The sequence below is a fragment of the Eurosta solidaginis genome, chromosome 1 (genome assembly GCF_040869045.1).
Source record: "Eurosta solidaginis isolate ZX-2024a chromosome 1, ASM4086904v1, whole genome shotgun sequence".
In the NCBI taxonomy this organism is placed as follows: domain Eukaryota; kingdom Metazoa; phylum Arthropoda; class Insecta; order Diptera; family Tephritidae; genus Eurosta; species Eurosta solidaginis.
Genome location: NC_090319.1, coordinates 275,694,819 through 275,716,059, shown reverse-complemented (window position 1 = coordinate 275,716,059; position 21,241 = coordinate 275,694,819). Strand labels below are relative to the sequence as shown.

Below are 21,241 nucleotides of genomic sequence, written 5' to 3'. Positions count from 1 at the left end.
TCTAGAGAGGCGATACGGAAGCGAACACAGGAAGCAGATACAACAAATAGAGTTGCAAAACCGCTACCAAAAAGGTAATGAGACTTTGAAGGAGTTTGCGTCAGATGTCTAAAGGCTTGCACATTTGGCGAATGCCGACGCACCCGTGGAATACACCGAAGGGGTAAAAATTCAGAGTATTATAAATGGCATACGGGACGCCGAAACGAAGCGAGCCACATACGCAAACCCAAAGCCAACATTTGCAGAAAGGGTTCACATGCATTGACTCAGGAAACTGCCTCACTATTGAGTAAACCAGCATATAAAGCTCATCGTGTGGAAGTGGAAAGACCAGATTGGGTAGAAACAATTTTGGAAGCACTGAAGGGATCACAACAGAAAAAAGCCGGAGTTATTAAATGTTTCAAGTGCGACAACCCAGGTCATATTGCACGACATTGCAGCACCGGTCCCAATAGCTCTAACAATGTGGGTGGCCGTAAACGCAGAGCTGAAGGAGCAAATCTCCAAGTCCACTCAATCGTTAAACTAAAGCGAGTCAGCCGGAAGGGGCAACAGCTGGCTCCCTCAATTGAATGCCCCATGATTTCTATCTCACAAATTGGAAGAAGGTCAAACAATCTTACTGTCGCAGGACATGTGGATGGAAAAGAACATTTACTGACTGTAGATACGGGTGCATCTCATTCCATCATTCGAGCTGATTTAGTCAACAATATAATAAGGCCATTGCATGGAGCAAGATTGCGTACAGCCACTGGAGAAGACACCACGGTTCTAGGAGAAGTATCATGTGAAATAGCAATTGGGAACGTCACGGTACTACACAATCTTATAGTGGCAGATATTGTTGATGAAATCATAATTGGAGTGGACTTCTTAATCAACCAAGGCATCAAGATCGATATGCAAAGCAAGGCGATGCGATTAAGAACATGGATGTGCCGCTTAATTTCGGCTACGAGAGAGCCTACAGCAGTAAACGAGTGCTGGTGGAAGAGATTCAGCAAATACCACCAAAATCCGAAGCAGTCATCTGGGCAAAGGTTGATGAAGATTGTGGGACAAACAAATTGTGGGTTGTCGAAGCAGCAAACAAATCAGCACTGAACACACTTGTATGAAAAACGCTGGCTATGACAAAACAAGATGGACGTATTCTGGTAAGAGTACTCAATGAGTTCAAGTCACCATTTAATTTGACCAAAGGAGCTATTTTGGGAAGATGCCAAGAGGCTGAAGTAGTTATTAACTATGAACAGCTGCAGGAACATGTTTCATTTAGTAATACTGATCTTTGAAATGACATCACGGCATGGACGCAGGGGCTAGAGGAAGCCTATCAGAATAAGGCAAAACAACTGCTCCTAAAGTACGCGAGCATATTTGACAAGGATGGTTCCAAACCAGGCCGCACCAATGTTGTTAAACATCAAATTGACACTGGAGATGCGAGGCCGATCCGTCAAGAACCACGTAGTGTTCCACTGGCGAAGCGGGAAGTTGTGAGTCAAATCATACAAGAAATGAGCGACAGCGGCGTCATCGAACCATCAGCTAGTCCATGGAGCTCACCGGTAGTACTTGTAAAGAAGAAGGATGGAAAAATGAGGTTTTGCGTGGACTACCGGAAGTTGAATGACGTTACGAAAAAGGACCCTTTGCCAAGAATTGACGACACTCTGGACTCGCTATTTGGTATGAATTGGTATTCCACACTGGACTTGAAAAGCGGCTACTGGCAAGTTGAGGTGAAGGAGGAAGATAAAGAGAAAACAGCCTTCAGAGTCGGCGATGGTCTTTGGCAATTTACAGTGATGCCTTTTGGACTTTGTAATGCACCAGCTACTTTTGAGAGACTCATGGACCAGGTACTGAAAGGACTACATTGTAAAACATACTTGGTGTACCTGAACGACATCATCGTATTGGGCAAGAATTTTGATAAACATCTTAAGAACTTGGAGGAAGTTTTCCAGAGAATAGTTGGCGCTGGTCTGAAGTTAAGTCCCAAAAAGTGTGCGCTGTTTAAAAAGGAAGTAAATTATTTGGGTCACAAGGCAGAGGGCATCTGCCCTGCGAACGAAAAGATAGAGGCTGTAGAGGATTGGCCAAGACCACAGAACCTACATGAATTGAGAAGTTTCCTTGGGCTGTGCACATATTACCGCCGATTTGTACCAATTTTTTCCAGCGTAGCCCATAGCCTCCATGAGCTTACAAGAAAAAATAAAGCTTTTGAATGGAAGAAGGAGCAAGAAGTGGCTTTCCAATCATTGAAGGAGCGTTTGTGCAATGCCTCAATGTTAGCATATCCGATTCCAGGAGAAACATTTATTCTAGATACAGATACGAGTGGATATGCTATAGGAGGCGTTTTATCACAACTCGTCGATGGACAGGAGAAGGTAGTTGCATATTACAGCCGTTCGATTGGAAAACCAGAGAGGAACTACTACGTTATGCGGAGAGAGCTGTTGGCATTGGTAGAGTGTATTAAACATTTTCACAAATACCTCTATGGCCAGCGTTTCCGTGTCAGGACAGATCACGCAGCTTTAAAATGGCTTCTGCAGTTCCGTAATCCGGAAGGACAATTGGCACGGTGGATCGAGCGACTAAAAAGCTATGACTTTTCCATTGAGCATCGAAAAGGTAGTACCCATGGAAATGCCGATGCAATGTCACGAAGACCATGTAGTTTGGAATGCAAGCACTGTTCAAAAGCCGAGGCTAAATAAGACATTATAGATGTCCGGCTAATGACTATAACATGTACAGATGAATGGGACAAGGAACAGCTAAGAAAGTGTCAGCTAGAATATACAGATCTGTCACGTGTTATGCAAGGGCTCGAACGAAACGAAAGACCAAACAGAGAAGAGATGTCAGCAGAGAGTCCCATTGCGAAGGCATATTGGGCACAGTGGAACAGTTTAGAATTGATATCCGGTTGCCTTCATCGAGTATGGGAGAGTGAGGATGAGAAGAAACTGATAGTTGTTCCCAGAAAGAGGATTCCTGACGTGCTCAGCGAGCTGCATAATGGTCCAAGCGGAGGTCATCTTGGAATCACGAAGACGCTCGAGAAGATTAAACAGAGATTCTATTGGGTTGGTTGCCGTCAGTCGGTCGCTGAGTGGATTGCGAACTGCGAAGTTTGCAGCAGAGCGAAAGGGCCCAGAACCCGAAGGGATGGCCAGATGAAGCAATATAACTCAAGTGCGCCATTTGAAAGGATCGCTATGGATGTCGCTGGTCCATTTCCTACTAGCAACGGCGGAAACAAATATGTACTGGTAGTTATGGATTATTTCAGCAAATGGCCAGAGGTATACCCAATCCCAAATCAAGAAGCGGAAACAGTAGCAGAAGTGTTTATAAACAATTGGGTTGCAAGGTATGGTGTACCAATGGAGTTACATTCTGAACAAGGCAGACATTTCGAATCAGCTGTGTTCCAGGAAATGTGAAAATCATTGTGCATTCGAAAAACACGGACAACTGCGTTGCATCCTCAATCCGATGGTATGGTAGAACGATTCAATAGAACATTGGAGGAGCATTTAAGGAAAGTAGTAGACAAGTACCATAAGGAATGGGATACACACATATCATTATTCTTGATGGCCTGCCGATCGGCAATACATGAGACAACGGGCCAAACTCCCGCACTGGTGTCTTCGAAGAAGAGCTGAGAGAGATACACGATCTGGTAAGGTAACGAGCAAAGATTATGAGTGACAAGATGAAAGCGAGGTACGATAAAGCAATTAATTCGGAAGGGTTTCAGGAAGGAGATTTGGTGCTGCTATACAACCCACAACGAAAAAAAGGTTTGTCCCCGAAATTGCAGTGTAACTGGGAAGGCCCATACAAAGTTGTAAAACGGATCAAAGATGTAGTGTACCGCATACAAACCATTGGCAAACCACGAACCAAAATGAAAGTGGTTCATTTGGAGAGGCTAGCAGCGTTTAGATCGGGAGATTTGTCTGATCGGGACGGTCAGACTTAGGTGGAGGGCAGGGTTACGAATATTAGCAAAACTAAAGGGTGCTGCCATCTATAAGCCGATGCTAAACAGTGATATCATGCACATCCATAGATCAATCATTATGTATCTACATAAACGAATCAATAATTGCGTCTACACATATTTACGTATACGAGCAGCGGAGAAGCAATACACAAATACATGCATATATCTTATCTGAATTGTTCAGAAGAGAGGGCAATAATTTGTGAAGGTATTACTCAAATGAGAAGTTATAAACGTAGTTGTGGCTGGCGATTTTGTAGCTGAAACTAACTAGTAAGTTCTGGAATGGAAAAGCCTGGAAGTATGCAATGAGAAATCAAAATGTATAAAAGGCGCGACAGTAGAGGCGAGAGTAAGTTTCATTTGAGCTATCAATCACTTTGGTTGTTAACCAAGCTAGTTGCAAAGTATAAGTGTTATTGTGAAGTACTTTAATAAAGGCCATTTTTCCATTATTCAATATTGGAGTTATTTATTCAACAGTTTAGTGATTCGAACTTAGCAGAAGGGCACATAAGAGGATTTGCAAGTAAATCGTTACAATATGTACACACATACGTATGCAGCCCATTCAAAGCAAGTTTGCTCGTGTTACGGGATCGCATTTTCGATGGAAGCAGTAAGGAAGGCGGTCGGCATGATGTAGTGGTGCACAGTGGCTAGTCATTGTCGGCTGGGGCGGGTCATTGCCAACCTTACTGTTCCTGCGCCATAATCAGAAAAAAGTTCCTATCATGCTTATTCAAGACTCAGCTGTCAAATTAAAAAAAAAACCGACAGAAGCGCAGAGACCGACTCAAAACGCTTATAAATTCAAACTAAAACAACATCCGGCCGAACCGGAAGTCACGAACAGACCGTTACAACATTCAACAATTTAAAATTAAAAAAAAAAGAAACTTCAAAAAGCTAAACGCAAAAAAAAATTTACCGAACCGAAAACGACCGGTTACCAAACTCTGAAAATCAAAAGAACAAAAAAAGCTGAAAAGTAAAGAAAAGCGAAAAGGGCCGAATATATAGAGGGGCGCCGCGGGTGTTGTTGCGACGCCCGGTGCTTTTCCCACCCTCAAAAACCATGCGCACCTAAATTTCGGTGGCCCCTTTTCGCTTTTCTTTACTTTTCAGCTTTTTTTTGTTCTTTTGATTTTCAGAGTTTGGTAACCGGTCGTTTCCGGTTCGGTAAATTTTTTTTTGCGTTTAGTTTTTTGAAGTTTCTTTTTTTTGAATTTTAAATTGTTGAATGTTGTAACGGTCTGTCCGTGGCTTCCGGTTCGGCCGGATGTTGTTTTAGTTTGAATTTATAAGCGTTTTGAGTCGGTCTCTGCGCTTCTGTCGGTTTTTTTTTTTGAATTTGACAGCTTAGTCTTGAATAGGCATGATAGGAACTTTTTTCTGATTATGGCGCAGGAACGGTAAGGTTGGCAAGGACCCGCCCCAGCCGACAATGACTAGCCACTGTGCACCACCACATCATGCCGACTGCCTTCCTTACTGCTTCCATCGAAAATGCGAATCCATAACAAGCTACCGCAAAATTAAAGTAGTTTGCTCAACGTGGCTTGAGTCGGGCGTATAATCGAAAATGATGACGAAATATTTAGCTTTTTTCCGTTCATTCAGTATCGCTGTTCTTATGTGTTGTGCACAAATTTCAATAAATTCGTTTTGGATATCAGCAGAAAGATAATGCACCTGCAGCCGTTTTTGTTGCTGTTGAGAAATCTTGACTTTCTCGAAATTCTCTCCCAGTGCCGGATCGTAACGACTTATAAGTTCGACAATGCTTAAAAAGTTACCATTGTTCCGTTCGCCAAGAATATTACTCTCACCTCGCAATGCTACTCCCCTTTCACCTAGAAATAAAATTGTGTGTAAGATCCGATATAATATTTCCTTCCATTTTTGAGCTTCGCTGATCAACTGTTTGTCCAGAAGTCCACCAATCAAAGTGTCCTTCTGAATACGAGTTGAGCGCCATTGTATGTAACATTTTACGTGATCTTGCGTATTTTCATGATCTGGCAGCTTATCACGAAGCTTTTTCCATGGTTACATTTCTGAATATACTTTAGGGCGAAACAGGTTCGAACGTTTTATGGTTTTGGTACTCATCAGACGACAAGGAAGGCAATAAAAAGCGTTTTTAAAGCAAAATTTTTAGCTTTGCAAGTTTCGTTTGTTTTCGGCGTATATCGCTGTTTACATATGTATATGTACATCGCTGTATAAAAATTTGCATCATACCGAATTTTGCTGCTGAAACAGAAAACGAAGCCGACACCAAAAACCAACAACACCTTATGCGGCAAGCAGCTAGACTTATGTACACGGGTGGGCATGAGCTTAGCACCAGCTAAGCGGCCATGTACGTATCAGGGATGATAAATGGATTTTTTCATTTTGTACCAAATGAGGAAAAAAAATATACCAAATCATCCAAAAATGTACCAAAAGTCTTCGGATGTGAATTTGAACCAAACTAAAGCTATACTGCTTCTTTATCCAAAAACCGTTTTTAGTCAGGAAACTTTCTAACATAAATTAAAGGTAGTATAACAGGGAAATATGATTTATGAAGAAATACTTTTCCATTAAAAATAATAAAAGAAGTTTATCGATTGAAGCGTACAATTATGTACATATATAAAAACATAATAAAAATAACATATATAAAAACATTTCTTTATTGAGAACCAGTAAGGAATATAAAATGAATATTTAAAAAAAATAACAGCTGCATTCAATGCAAAAACATTTCATAAAAACATTTTAGGTACAAAAGATTTAGATTCAGGTATAAAAGTTGACAAATTATCGCCTACATCTATACTAATAAGTCACGTTTAAGTTAATACATTAACAGTTTTTCTTCTTTGAGTTCTTTAACCCTAGAAAGATAACGTTATTTTTTTACCCTAGAAAGATAACGTACGTCTGAGAGACGTGATCAAATTTAATGACCCTAAAGATATTAAAAAACTTACATTTTTTTTTTTTATCATTTATTTGATATATATCCACTTGTTTTAAATGTTTTTAAGAAAAATATTGTTTTTTTGATATATTAAAAATTAAGTTTGACTTGGCTTGGACTTGTCCTTACAAAAATCAGTTTTTTTCGAAGGACCTCAGTTTATAGCAAAAAAATTAAAATAAAATACATATTTTTGTACTTCAATTGAATGAATTAACGGTTTTAAACTATATTTAAAAAAATATTAGCTAAAATTACCATTTTCGGCAAAAATTACATATAAAATTAGTCACATCACGTAGACGTATTTTTAAAAAAACAATCGTATATATTTCAGCAAACAAAAAAGTTACTACTGAAAAACACCCCCACTGACAAGCTGGTAATGGTAGCTGAGAAAACTGAGAATGAGATTGTTCTCACTTTACGATTCTGGGACACTGAGAGCAAAATTAAAACGACGTACGTCTCACAGATGTACGTTATCTCACTAGGGTTAAATACCTTAGTTGACAAAAAGCTTTTTTTTCGTATCTACATATATTATGACAACAATTGTTAGTTAATTTCATCAAGTCTGTAGTTTTTATTAAATTCGAAACCGTGTTTGTTTGAATTCTATTTCTACACTTAGTTTTAATTAAATTTTGTATAGAAAATATCTTTTCTACGTTTGTGTATGAATGTGGAATCGACAATATGCCTTGAACTATTCTATAAATATTGGAAAACATTTGCGCATTTAAATTATTTTTAGCTGGTCTTAATTCTTCTCAAAAGCTGCATATATTTACATTCTTGAATTTTTTAAGGCTCTCATGCTCTGCTAAAGCTCTAAATTCAGCAGGGCCGAAACTGTTATTCCTTTTATAATACTATTCCTTGCAAAACTATTAATTTTGGACTTTTAATATATTTGGATTAAGATAGAAGTTCGAAAAATAAAAAAATAATATGGATGCATGATTCGACATGATATTGCTATAAGGATACCTGGGAACCGAAACATTTTCACCTAGGGCAATTTTTTGACCAGGATTTTTCGACTCCGAAAAAAAAATAATAATTTTTTCCCGTCCCTGAAATTCAGAATTGATTTTCCCTATTTTATCAAATGCAGATTTCGCAAACAACTCCATAACTAAAGGCTCAATACTATTTGTTTCACCGCTTAAAATACTTTCTGGTGAAAGCTTTGCAGCCCACAACAAAGTTCTATCATTCATATTTACTTTCTTTAATAAAGTACTACAATAGTGTATATAAAATTGTTTAGCACAGCTCTTAAATATGTGTACGTTATCTTTTTCGAAAAGGTTGTTTGATAGAATAATATCCACATTAACACCGCAGTAAACTTCATCTGGGGTTAAGTGATTTTCGTCTGAATAAATATTTAACATCCAAATAGGACTGGAGTCTAAATAAGATTTTTTTATAAAATTTTTAATTTGGTAATAAGTAAGTGTATGCGAATATCTTCAGACTACATTACTATATCCATGTTATTTATTTCGTTTAAAATATACGAAAGAAATGTAAAATATACTTTATTAATACGACTTTGAAAAATTTTAGATATAAGGTTAATATTTTGATTACTGCTTTTATTTTCAAATACGTAAAGAAAGCCACCTTGTGTGGGCGTACTTTAGTATAATATGCATTTCTGTACCGAAATGTTCTTGAAAACTTTGAAAGTCTGCCCTCCTAAGGGGGTTGGTACAAAAATGATAGTTTACGTCTTTTAAAAATTTATCAATTTTGTAGGGAAATACATCAAAATCGGCCATTGAAGTTAAATTTAAAATGTGACAAACACATCCATTAACATGCAGATTTGGAACAACTTGCTTGCACTCCGCTTTTTACTCCCATCATAACCGAGGAATTGTCGGCAGTGAAACCAATAATTTTTTCAAGTGGTATTGAATGATCTTTCAAAGATTTAATAATTGCATTAAAAGTACCCCCCGTGCTGCTATCGATCAAAGGTATCAAATCTATAAATCTAACAATGCCCTTTTTATCAAAAATTTGAATCGAAACTGCCAAATTTTTTGATATACATACATATATCAGTCGTTTCATCTATTATTACAGAGAAATAATTCTTCTGACAAAATGCAATTATGGATTTATAATTTTCTAGCCCTGTTATTTGAGTTGTTATTTTCTGTGCTTTAATTCTATTGATGCAAAATTTGTTCACAATTTTAGAATCAGTTATGCTATTTTTCAGCATATTTAAATGATCCATAATTGCAAATAGGAAATTGTGCTCGGCAACAAAACAACTTAACTATATATTTTCTTGGAAAAGTTAAAAATTTTTTTGTACATTCAGAGCTGCTTTGTAAATGACTTGAAGTGTATTGGTGTATTTTACAGAACCTTTTTTTGTATTGACTGTAATGGTTAGCGCAGCATGCCTAAAGCGTACTGATGGTGAAGGCTCGAAATGGATCTATCTGCGCAGCTATGGCAGGTTGTCTGAAAAATTTTCTACTTACTATTCCAAAAACAAAATACGATTTTTCAAATTTAGAAAAATTTAAAAATAACAATAATTATCATTAGAAAAAAATTATTGTTCTGGCCTTCAGCTCGAGTCGAACCTTGAATCATTTATCAATAGGCCGATAAAAACAAAAACAATTGTATATGTAATAACAACGTATGTGTATCAAATGAAAGGTATTGTTTATGCCTGCGGGCCAAAACATAAATATTTGCGGCTGCCCTAAGAACATAAATGTTGTCGGCAGCCTTAGTATGCATTCTGTTAAGCTTATGTTAACAGCAACTGTATGACTACTTTTGTCAAACAGTTAACTACAATAATCGTTCGATCTTACCGTTTCGCGAGTTCGAGGATTTTATGCAAAAGAAGGCTCTTTCACTTCTTTTGGGATCATCCAAGGAACAGCAGTCTGCAGCCACCACGATTTCCGTAAGTTGAAAATAAAATTATTAATATACACATATATACATGTACATATACACATACACATTACAATTTCATATTGTAGTTAATCAAATTTTTGTATATTTAATTAATTAAATAAAATATTTTTATAACGTGAATCTAATTCTCAATTTTTTTCAATCTTCATTTATTTCGTCGGACGAGCCCAAGGTCTCCTGCTCCCTCGAACATGGTCCTTCGGAGGCTTTAAATGAGAAACAAATTTATTTTCCAGTGACCAAACATTTTCAACTTTCGGAAAACTTATTATTATTGGTGGTCCAGCACATAAATTGGAAAATATCCAGCAAATAATATTGCAAGCAGCCATCCAGCGTTTTTACAATACAAATCTGCGATTTTTAAATAAAAGGTACGTGTGAAAAATTTCAGTGCACTTTTTAAAAATATATTCGTTACTTTTCTTGTAAAGAATAAAGTGAATCAAATTGAAAGAATTATTTAAACGTGTTTTAAAGTGGTTTTGAAAATTAATTGAAGTTAAGGGTTGTTTTTGTTTGTGACCTACGCACATATGTACGTACATTCTTTTTCTTGATTTCGTAAATAGTGCACGCAAAGGCCAAAAAGAGTGTTAAAATATTTTTTTGTGATTTCGGTAAATTTTTTGTTAATTAGTCACAAATATTTTTTACATTAAATTAATTTGCTTTTAAAGTTTCGGGAGACAGGCATATGAGTCGGAAGGCTTTATTACTTCCGACCAAGAGTGCACCTGAAGGTTTCTGACTTCATTTGCGCTTAGAGTATATTCGTCTGGAGGTTTTGACTCCATTCGACTGCAGAGGTTGGCCGAGGGTTTCTACCTCAGTGACCTCTTATAAAGCTAGGGAAAAGGCTAGAGAATAGGAGTATCACACTTTTCCTTTTAACCTCTCTTTTCCTTTTAACACTTGGCCCGTGCACATACATATATAAAAACCTTAACAATTGTTCATTTCACGAAATCACTTAAATTATTATAGTTTTAAAAGTCACTTCAATTATTTTACAAAATCACTGCACTTGTTTTTAATTATTAAAATTTTGCTGACTGGCGAGCAATACACCACTTTGATTATTTACAATCATACATATACATATGTACATATGTGCAATTAGGTACGAGCGGTCATCTGATTGCTGAAACATATGTTTTATATAAACAGGGTGTCTGGTTGTGTTAGTTATTGTTAAAATCAGTGACACAAAAAATTATCTTGTACGACAAAACCTTTTGCTATCGAGTATTTTCCCCATATTCTGGTAAGAAATATTCGACACAGCCTAGGGCTATACAAGGAAAAGTTCACAAGTTAATATTTCGACCTCGTACAAAAAAGTTCTTTGCTATCGGTTATTTCCCCCTACCCTGGTAAGGAATATCCGACACAAGTTCACAAGTTAATATTTCGACCTCGTACAAAAAAGTTCCTTGCTATCGGTTATTTCCCCCTACCCTGGTAAGGAATATCCGACACAGCTTAGGGCTGTACAGGCAACATATAAATTGGTTACCATAACCACGAGTATCTTAGCACAGCATTACAAAGCTCTCACCCACCCACCCTTATACTGGTTCGAAACTGGTCCCAAAGGAACTAGCTTACCAAAATATTAAAAATATCAGTTTCTTGCGTTTCTTTGTCTAAAAACATATATTTTTCTGGCTGGAAATATTTTTTGTGCTTTACATCTGTGGTGGTAATTAGTGAACCCGTCAAATATATAAGTTTTTCATAACCTTTGCGTAATTTCATCTCATTATAAGCTTTTTGTAACAAAATGGAAAACTTTACCAGACTTACTGATTCAGTAGTAGATTTCGACAAGGATTTTAATGAAATTCCTGCAAAAAATCTTACAATCCATGCGCTGAAAATTCAGCAAGCCGATTTTAAGGCAATGTATGAAAAAGTGAAAGAAGCATTTGACGGATTGTTGGCAGATAAAACCACTCACCAAAAAGCGGTTTCATCAATTCGCAAAAAGCATAAAATGTGCTATGCAACTTATATTAGAACTATGTCAAAAATACATAGTTTATGCGAATCGCTTGAAGAGGAAGCGAAAAAGAGAAAGGGGAAAGAGAATATCGTCCACAAGCATCATAATCTCCGTCTGCCTCCTTGCGATACCATAACTTTCAAGGGCGATTATATTTCATGGCCAACTTTTCGTGATATGCTATTTATAAAAGCAATGAATCACTTGACTATATTACCTTACGCAAAAGACACAAGGTGAAGCAAGGGAAATTGTTGAAAAATGCCCTTTGACCAATGAAGGTTTTGACACTGCTTGGAAAAACCTTAGCGATAGATATGAGAATAAGAGAATTCTTATTAATTCCCAATTGAAAATTCTTTTCAATTTAGATTCAATAGAGTCAGAGTGCGGGACTTCTATTAAAAAATTGCAGAGGGATATCAACAATTGTATATCCGCCCTTAAATGTCACAAAATTGACATTACTAACTGGGATGCAATTATCACCTACTTATGTTCAACAAAATTACCTGAACTAACACTATCGCTTTGGGAGCAGTCGGTCGAAAATAAGAAGGACATATCCAAGTGGGAGGACATGGACAAGTTCCTCACTAATAGATTTCAGACTTTGGAAAGCGTTTCGGGTCTCCGAGGGGCCAAACCAAAGGTTCAGAAATCGAATAGTACACATAAATCCTCCCCCGAACCTTCACAAAAGAAGCTTGGCGCACATCAATCTAGTGTTGCCAATAATGCGTGCAAGATGTGCAAATCAAAAGAGCACAAACCTCACAGATGTCCCAATTTCAAAAGGTTAGAGGTTAGCAAAAGGATTAGTTTTATTAAATCCAATGGCTGCTGCCTCGATTGCCTCTCTTCGGGACATTCGGTGTCGAGATCGAGATCCCGTACAATTGAGGCACTTGCCACTCTCGACATCATTCTTTATTGCATTTACAGAATCAACGGTCGAAACCGTCTAACAAATCACAGAAACCTTCGGATAATATACAGTCCACTTCTACATAAGCCCTACAAACGCGCGACTCCACTAGCAGTAACACACCATCTGCTAGCAATGTACAATCCCATCATGCTAATACAAGCAAAGGGATTTTATTATGTACGGCGCGGGTTAACATACATCACAATGGTACAAACTTTTCTGCCAGAGCACTTATAGATTCAGGATCAGAGTGTTCCTTCATTACGGAGAGGCTCAGACGCAGAATAAACCTGCCAACACGTAAAATGCATGCTCAAGTTTCGGGCATCAATAATACGGTTTCTGCGCAGGTAAAGGAAGCGTGCATGATCCAACTGCGGTCACCTGTTGACCCCATGATTGCTATCGAGGCTATGGTTCTTGTTTTGCCACAAGTAACTGGGAACTTGCCAACATGCCAAATTTCGGCGTTGACACAACAAGCTTTTCCAGACCTTATCTTGGCGAATAAGCGGTTCTTCATCAACGAGCAAGTTGATCTTGTTTTGGGAGGAGACGTTTACCCACAAATAATATTAGAGGGTATTAGGAAAAACGTGCTTAATACACTTTTAGCTCAAGAAACTGTGTTCGGGTGGATTTTAACTGGTCAAGCGGACGCAGTAAAACCATCCAACCATCGGGCATCCTATTTCAATGAAGTGTCATTAGTGAAACAATTAGGAAGCTTTTGGTAACTGGAAGATGTACCAAAAACAAAAATTCGTACGCAAGATGAGCAACAATGCGACGAGCTCTTCAAACGTACAACAGTGCGGAATGATCAGGGAAGATATATCGTTTCACTTCCTTTCCGATCAGATTTCCCAAATAACATTAATTTAGGCCCTTCTTTAGGAAAAGCCTGTTCACAATTTTATTCAAACGAATCACGACTAGCAAAAAGCCCCGAGTTACATCAGGAATATAATAGGGTGGTCATGGAATATGAATCCATGGGCCACATGCCCAAATTACCTGAAATGCAGTCAGCTAATGCTACTGACAATTATTACTTGCCTCATCATGCGGTAATCAAAGAGGAAAGTACAACAACAAAGGTTAGGGTGGTTTTTAATGCCTCTTCTGCAACAGCAAATGGTAAAAGCCTTAACGACGTTCTCCTGCCAGGGCCGGTGCTTCAGTCTGATTTAACTATGTTGTTATTACGTTGGCGACTTTTTAAATACGTCTTCAACAGCGATATTGAGAAGATGTATCGCCAGATTCTGGTCAATAGTGACCATACCAAATATCAGAGAATAGTTTTTCGTTCTAGTCCGAATGAACCTATCAATCTTTATGAATTGAAGACTGTGACTTTCGGAGTTAATTGTGCTCCTTACTTAGCGATTAGAACTTTATTACAGCTAGCTGATGACTCGGAACCCGTATACCCAATCGCATCGAATATTTTGAGAAATTATATGTACGTCGATGACGTCCTTGCTGGAGGTCATGCCATAGAATCGACAATTAAAGCGCGAGATCAAGTTAATACGGTTTTGAAATCAGCTGGTTTTCCATTACGAAAATGGACTTCGAATTTCAGTGAAATTTTAGGCGGGATTCCAAAAGCGCATCTTTTGCATGAAGATTTTCTCGAATTCGAAGATACGAGCAGTGCCAAAGCACCTGGTATTAGATGGAATGCTCATGCGGATCATTTCTATTTTAAAGTCAAATGTATTGAAACTAACCAAATTCTAAGTAAGAGAGAAATACTTTCGGCTATTGCCAAGCTTTTCGATTTATTAGGGTGGCTGGCACCAATTATTATAGTTGCTAAAATTTTGATGCAAAACATCTGGTTAGAGGGTACTAACTGGGATGAACCAGTTTCACCAGCCACGCAGGATCAATGGAACATTTTCGCGCAAAATCACATTGCAATCGAGCAAATGAGAATTCCACGATGGGTACTATTTTCACCAAAGGACAAAGTCGAGATTCATGGATTTTGCGATGCATCGGAGAAAGCATATGCTGCTGGAAAGGGAAGACGGGATACACGTCAACCTACTTTTAGCGAAAACCAGAGTTGCTCCAGTTAAAACTATTTCTCTGTCACGCTTGGAGCTTTGTGGGGCCGTTCTACTCGCAGAAATTATTGAATCGGTTATCAATAATCTTGATTTCGGTAACTTGAAATTGCATTTTTGGACCGATTCTACGATAGTTCTCGCATGGATACGCAAACTCCCATGCTCATGGTATACCTTTGTGGCCCATCGCATTACAAAAATCCTAGATAAAGTAGGAAATTCAAGTTGGTCTCATGTAGATTCTGCAACTAACCCAGCAGACTTAGCTAGTAGGGGTGTATTAGCACACGAGTTGCTTAACAATTCCTTGTGGTGGCAGGGTCCTTCTTGGCTTCAAGAAGGTAAAGAAAAATGGCCGCCACAAAATATAGACTATACTACTAATAGCGAGGAAAAAAGGTTCAAAGTACATACTACAACCACAGGCAATGTTAGTGATATTCTTGAAAGATTTTCTAGCCTACCCAGAGCTTTGAGAGTGATTTCATATATTTTTAGGTTTTCTCAGAGACCAAATCCAAAAACAAAAGCCTTATTTAAACCAACGTCTTGCTCAGTTGCAGCAGGCGAAATTAAATTAACGATTACTCGATTAATAATCATTGCACAGAGGCAACACTTTAGTTCGGAAATCAATAAACTCGAAGCAGGAGATGTAATAGATTCAAAGAGTGAAATACTTTCTCTCAATCCATTTATTCACGAAGATAATATTTTGCGGATAAAAGGGCGTAATGAGGCATCTGAAGATTTACCTTTCAACGAACGTTGTCCAATGATTCTCCCGTATAATTGTAGGTTATCACGTCTGATAGTTCAATTTATCCATGACATATCACTTCATGGTGAAAACCAACTAATGTTGCGACTTATCAGAACGCAATATTGGATCCCTAGAGTGAAAACAATGATTAGGTCTGTCATTCATAATTGTAAGATCTGCACGATCTATCGTAAACGATCGCAAAACCAACTTATGGGTGCATTGCCGAAGGAGCGAACTACCTTTTCGCGAGCGTTTACCAATACAGGGGTTGACTTTACAGGACCATTTGATATTAAAAGTTATCGCGGCCGTGGTTGCCGCATTTCGAAAGGTTACGTTTGTCTATTTGTTTGCTTTGCTACCAAAGCTATTCATTTAGAAGCCACAAATGACTTAAGTACCGCATCTTTTTAGCAGCCTTTGACAGGTTCATTGCTAGACGAGGATGTCCAAAAAATATCTATTCAGACAACGGAACGAATTTTGTCGGAGCCTCAAGGGCTCTTAAAAAAGAAGTTAAGGTCTTTATCGCTGATGCGCGTGATAGAACTTTATCAAAGTATGCACATCAATTACTTGAATGGCATTTCATACCGCCATCTGCGCCGCATATGGGCGGCCTCTGGGAAGCGGGCGTTAGAAGCTTTAAGGCACACTTCAAAAAGATTGCATTAGTGGGGAAATATACATTTGAGGAGTTTAACACGCTTCTATGTCGAATAGAGTCGTGTCTCAATTCGCGACCTTTGAGCCCTGCTTCTAACCAACCTTCTGACTTAGAACCTCTTACCCCGGGTCATTTCTTAGTAGGAGGACATCTATTAGGCCCACCAGAATTAGATACGAACGAGAATCCTGCTTCGATTGTTAATCGATGGCAGAAATTGAAAACTATACACCATAAATTTTGCCGAAGATGGAAATCCGAGTATTTAGCTGAACTACACAAACGGAATAAGTGGAAGCAACCTCAAACTAACATAAAGGTCGGAGATCTTGTCGTCATCAAAGAGGATAATTTGCCACCTAACGAATGGAGAATGGGCAGAGTGATCAATTTATATCCCGGTTCCGATAACCGAGTTCGCGTCGTAGACCTTATTACCGAATATGGTCAGGTTACACGACCGTTACTGAAGTTGGTACTACTACCAACAGATACCATTGAAAATGAGGAACCTACTCCAAGGGAAACTATATCTAGGAAACCTAATCAGCAAAGTAGCTGTTAGGCAAATTTTAACAAAAAAAAAGTCTTTCCTTTTACTTAACACTATCACCTCGACATTCGTTCGCATTTTCGTTGTTCAAAACATTTTTTTTCTCATCGCATCTCGTTCATTTTACCCGAAAAATACAAACATTTTGTTTTATTGTAATGCTGTAATCCAAATTACCAATGGTATTGGAGTTGCCCACAAAATTATTATTATTTTTTTCCATATAAACTTTCCCCGTTTGCGTATCTTTTGATTTATGTAATTTGTGCATTCATTGAAATTTAATCGAACTTCACAAAATACCGAAAGGTTCAAAAAAGAAAAAAATTTTAATTTTTTTTTTGGCACAACACACTCCAACTCATAGCAGCTTTCGGCGGATTATACACCTCCTTTAGCGCACATCCAAAATAAAAACCCATCTGTGAGAAATATTATCACGTTCCTTCAAAAAAAGGAAACATTTTTTTTTCTAGAAATTTTTTGTTCAAAGGCACCAACCCACTCTAATGCTCATTCTGATTTTGCCAATTTATTTGCACAGTTAAATACGCATAACACGTGGCCTATTATTAAAATAACATTAAAATTCAGAAATTATCGCATTTCTGAACTTGGGCCATTGCACTTGGGTACATTTTCCAGCACCCTGTTTTTCTTGCATACAAATCTACACTTACCGGCACTTTGTTTTGATTTTGTTCTTCTTCTGTTGCCGGCCATCATGAAAGTAGTGGTGCGTGGTGAATGCATTTTTTCAATTCGATAAGTGCACCAAAGTTATCGACAGGTGTGATCATGTAGCGTTCACAACATGCAACTAGTTGTGTGGGCTGACTGCAAGATCCCGAAATCGATATGAAATGTATGAAAACGGTGTAAAATTTACTATTTTAGCCCGTATAAAGGCAAATTTAATGAAAATTAAAGGGGGGAGGATACTAAATGCTTCAGATTAACAAAAATCGCTCCAAAATATGTCAAGTGTTAATGCTGAAGATTTAATTTACTTATGTGCAGAATGGTCGTACGAAATATTTTAATTTTCTTTTTGGATCGCATATTCAATAAAGCAACATACATATGTATATGCTCGAGTATAATGAGCTATAAAATTTTGGTTTCTGGGTAAAAATACATACTTGCCACCCAGAATAATCACTTTAGCCACAAGTCGCAGCCGCTATTATTAAAGCGGCTTAAACCACCTCATTTTCTAATCAAGGTAATCGGTAGAATCATTGCTCGCCAGCATATATACATGACATTTTCCGTTATACCATTGTTACCTCAACGGGAAAAATGTCATTACAGCACAACATGGCCCGTTATTCTGCTATGCGCAAACGCATTGAGTTCGGAGGACAATACAGCCTCAAGTGCAAATTCTGCGGCCGATATCATCCGATTCGGCTTTTTCCAATCTTTCGAGCCAAAAAACCGGAAGATCATTTACGTGCGGTGCTCATACACCGCTATTGCACAAATTGCCTGGCAGGCACTCATCGAACAGAGAGTTGCTCAAATGAGGGAAGATGTCGTCGATGCAACGACGACCACCACACTCTTCTCCATATTGACACCTCTGCCGACCCGCGAAGAACAACGCACAAACCATCAAGGTATTCACGCCACGAAGACGACGACGATGACGACATCATTTCTTTAGAAGCATCAGTGGTCGAAGCTGAAAATACTGCGCCTGTAGAGTTGGAGGAAGGTGAAATATCTGTCTCGCAAGCGGGAACTAGTGCTTCCCGCAGAGACACCAACGAGGAAAGGGAGTTAGATGCACTCCCAACCGCACGAAGCAGCGATATGACCGACCGCCGATTTAGACCGTTGTTGCATCACAAAAAAAGGCAACAAGATGCCTCACGAGCGATTAAGCCGTACCGTCGACAACAAAATGCTCAAGCACATCGCCAAAAGCAAAACAAACCCCGGAGGAGAGTGGAACCCTACGCTTTCCAGCCTCTGGTTCGCAATAATTTTCGATCTGGTGTTCAGGAACCTGCTGCGTTAATGAGCATACAGTATACCACCGCGATTACACCGACTGCAGTCGTCGAATCCGGAGGGCGATTACATTTAGTTCGTGCGCTGATTGATCCAAGCGCCAGTACCTCAATTATCGCGGATGGCCTTGTAAAAGATTTAAACCTATCTACGACGGCGACAAATAAGCAAAAAGGTTGATTTATCAAATTACGAGGCAACTACGGGCATCCGAGTACGGTAACAACGCATGCTATAATTCTGCGGAACTTTTTCAAGCGCTCACCGGCTAACGAGGTTGATAGTGCAATCGTCAGAGCGTACTCCAACCTAAAGCTTGCCGACGCGCGGTTTCATAGTCCTGCCCCGGTACGCCTAGTACTAGGAGCAGACGTGTTCCCTAAAATATACAGGGGCACAATCCCAGCAAGCACTCTTGGCCCGCTACTAGCCCAAGACACCGTCTTTGGGTTCGTGCTTTCGGGGGCCTGCTAAAATCGCATACGTCGTTATTTTTTTTCTTTCATTTTTCAAACATTCAACTTTTGAATTTATATACATACATATATTAAGTGCTGAACTTATTCTACATCAAATTTTATACATTTTATACGCTAACCAATTGAATTTCGTAATAAACAAGTGCATCTGAAATTTTTAATACACGTCCATACATTTTCTTTCTTTTTGAATTTCTTTCCAACAGTGTACCATTGGAAAACTAGTAAACTTGGATCTTGGTAGCTGGCTGTTGTCCTTCTAAGAAATTGCTTATCGCAAGGGGGCCGGCATGTTTATGCCTGAGGGCCAAAACATAAATATTTGCGGCTGCCCTAGGAACATAAATGTAGTCGGCAGCCTTAGTATGCATTCTGTTAAGCTTATGTTAACAGCAACTGTTTGACTACTTTTGTCAAACAGTTAACTACAATAATCGTTCGATCTTACCGTTTCGCGAGTTCGAGGATTTTATGCAAAAGAATGCTCTTTCACTTCTTTTGCGATCATCCAAGGAACAGCAGTCTGCAGCCACCACGATTTCCGTAAGTTGAAAATAAAATTATTAATATACACATATATACATGTACATATACACATACACATTACAATTTCATATTGTAGTTAATCAAATTTTTGTATATTTAATTAATTAAATAAAATATTTTTATAACGTGAATCTAATTCTCAATTTTTTTCAATCTTCATTTATTTCGTCGGACGAGCCCAAGGTCTCCTGCTCCCTCGAACAGGTATTAAAGAGTATTTTATGAGGGAGTGGGCCATAGTTCTATAGGTGGACGCCATTTAGGGATATCGCCATAAAGGTGTATCAGGGTTGACTCTAGAATTTGTTTGTACAATATGGGTATCAAACGAAAGGTGTTAATGAGTATTTTAAAAGGGCGTGGGTCTTAGTTCTATAGGTGGACGCCTTTTCGAGATATCGCCATAAAGGTGGACCAGGGGTGACTCTAGAATGTGTTTGTACGATATGGGTATCAAATTAAAGGTATTAATGAGGGTTTTAAAAGGGAGTGGTGGTAGCTGTATAGGTGGTCGCCTTTTCGAGATATCGGCATAAAGGTGGACCAGGGGTGACTCTAGTATGCGTTTGTACAATATGGGTATCAAACGAAAGGTGTTAATGAGTATTTTAAAAGGGCGTGGGTCTTAGTTCTATAGGTGGACGCCATTTCGAGATATCGCCATAAAGGTGGACCATGGGTGACTCTAGAATGTGTTTGTACGATATGGGTATCAAATTGAAGATATTAATGAGGGTTTTAAAAGGGAGTGGTGGTAGTTGTATAGGTGGTCGCCTTTTCGAGATATCGGCATAGAGGTGGACCAGGGGTGAACTAGAATGTGTTTGTACAATATGGGTATCAAACGAAAGGTGTTAATGAGTATTTTAAAAGGGCGTGAGTCTTAGTTCTATAGGTGGGCGCCTTTTCGAGATATCGCCATAAAGGTGGACCATGGGTGACTCTAGAATGTGTTTGTACGATATGGGTATCAAATTAAAGGTATTAATGAGGGTTTTAAAAGGGAGTGTGGTAGTTGTATAGGTGGTCGCCTTTTCGAGATATCGGCATAAAGGTGGACCAGGGGTGACTCTAGAATGCGTTTGTACAATATGGGTATCAAACGAAAGGTGTTAATGAGTATTTTAAAAGGGCGTGGGTTTTAGTGCTATAGGTGGACGCCTTTTCGAGATATCGCCATAAAGATGGACCAGGGGTGA

General features: G+C 38.6%; 1 long non-coding RNA gene across 1 annotated transcript in view; it reads left to right on the top strand.

Annotated features, from left to right (window-relative positions):
• The window catches only part of LOC137237342 (uncharacterized), a 212,336-nt gene extending 203,350 nt beyond the window's left edge, over positions 1-8,986 (top strand). Inside the window, exon 3 of the long non-coding RNA XR_010948910.1 lies at positions 8,793-8,986. This is a non-coding gene — a long non-coding RNA (uncharacterized lncRNA). The remainder of the gene's footprint in view (positions 1-8,792) is intronic.
• The last annotated feature ends 12,255 nt before the right edge of the window (positions 8,987-21,241 follow it).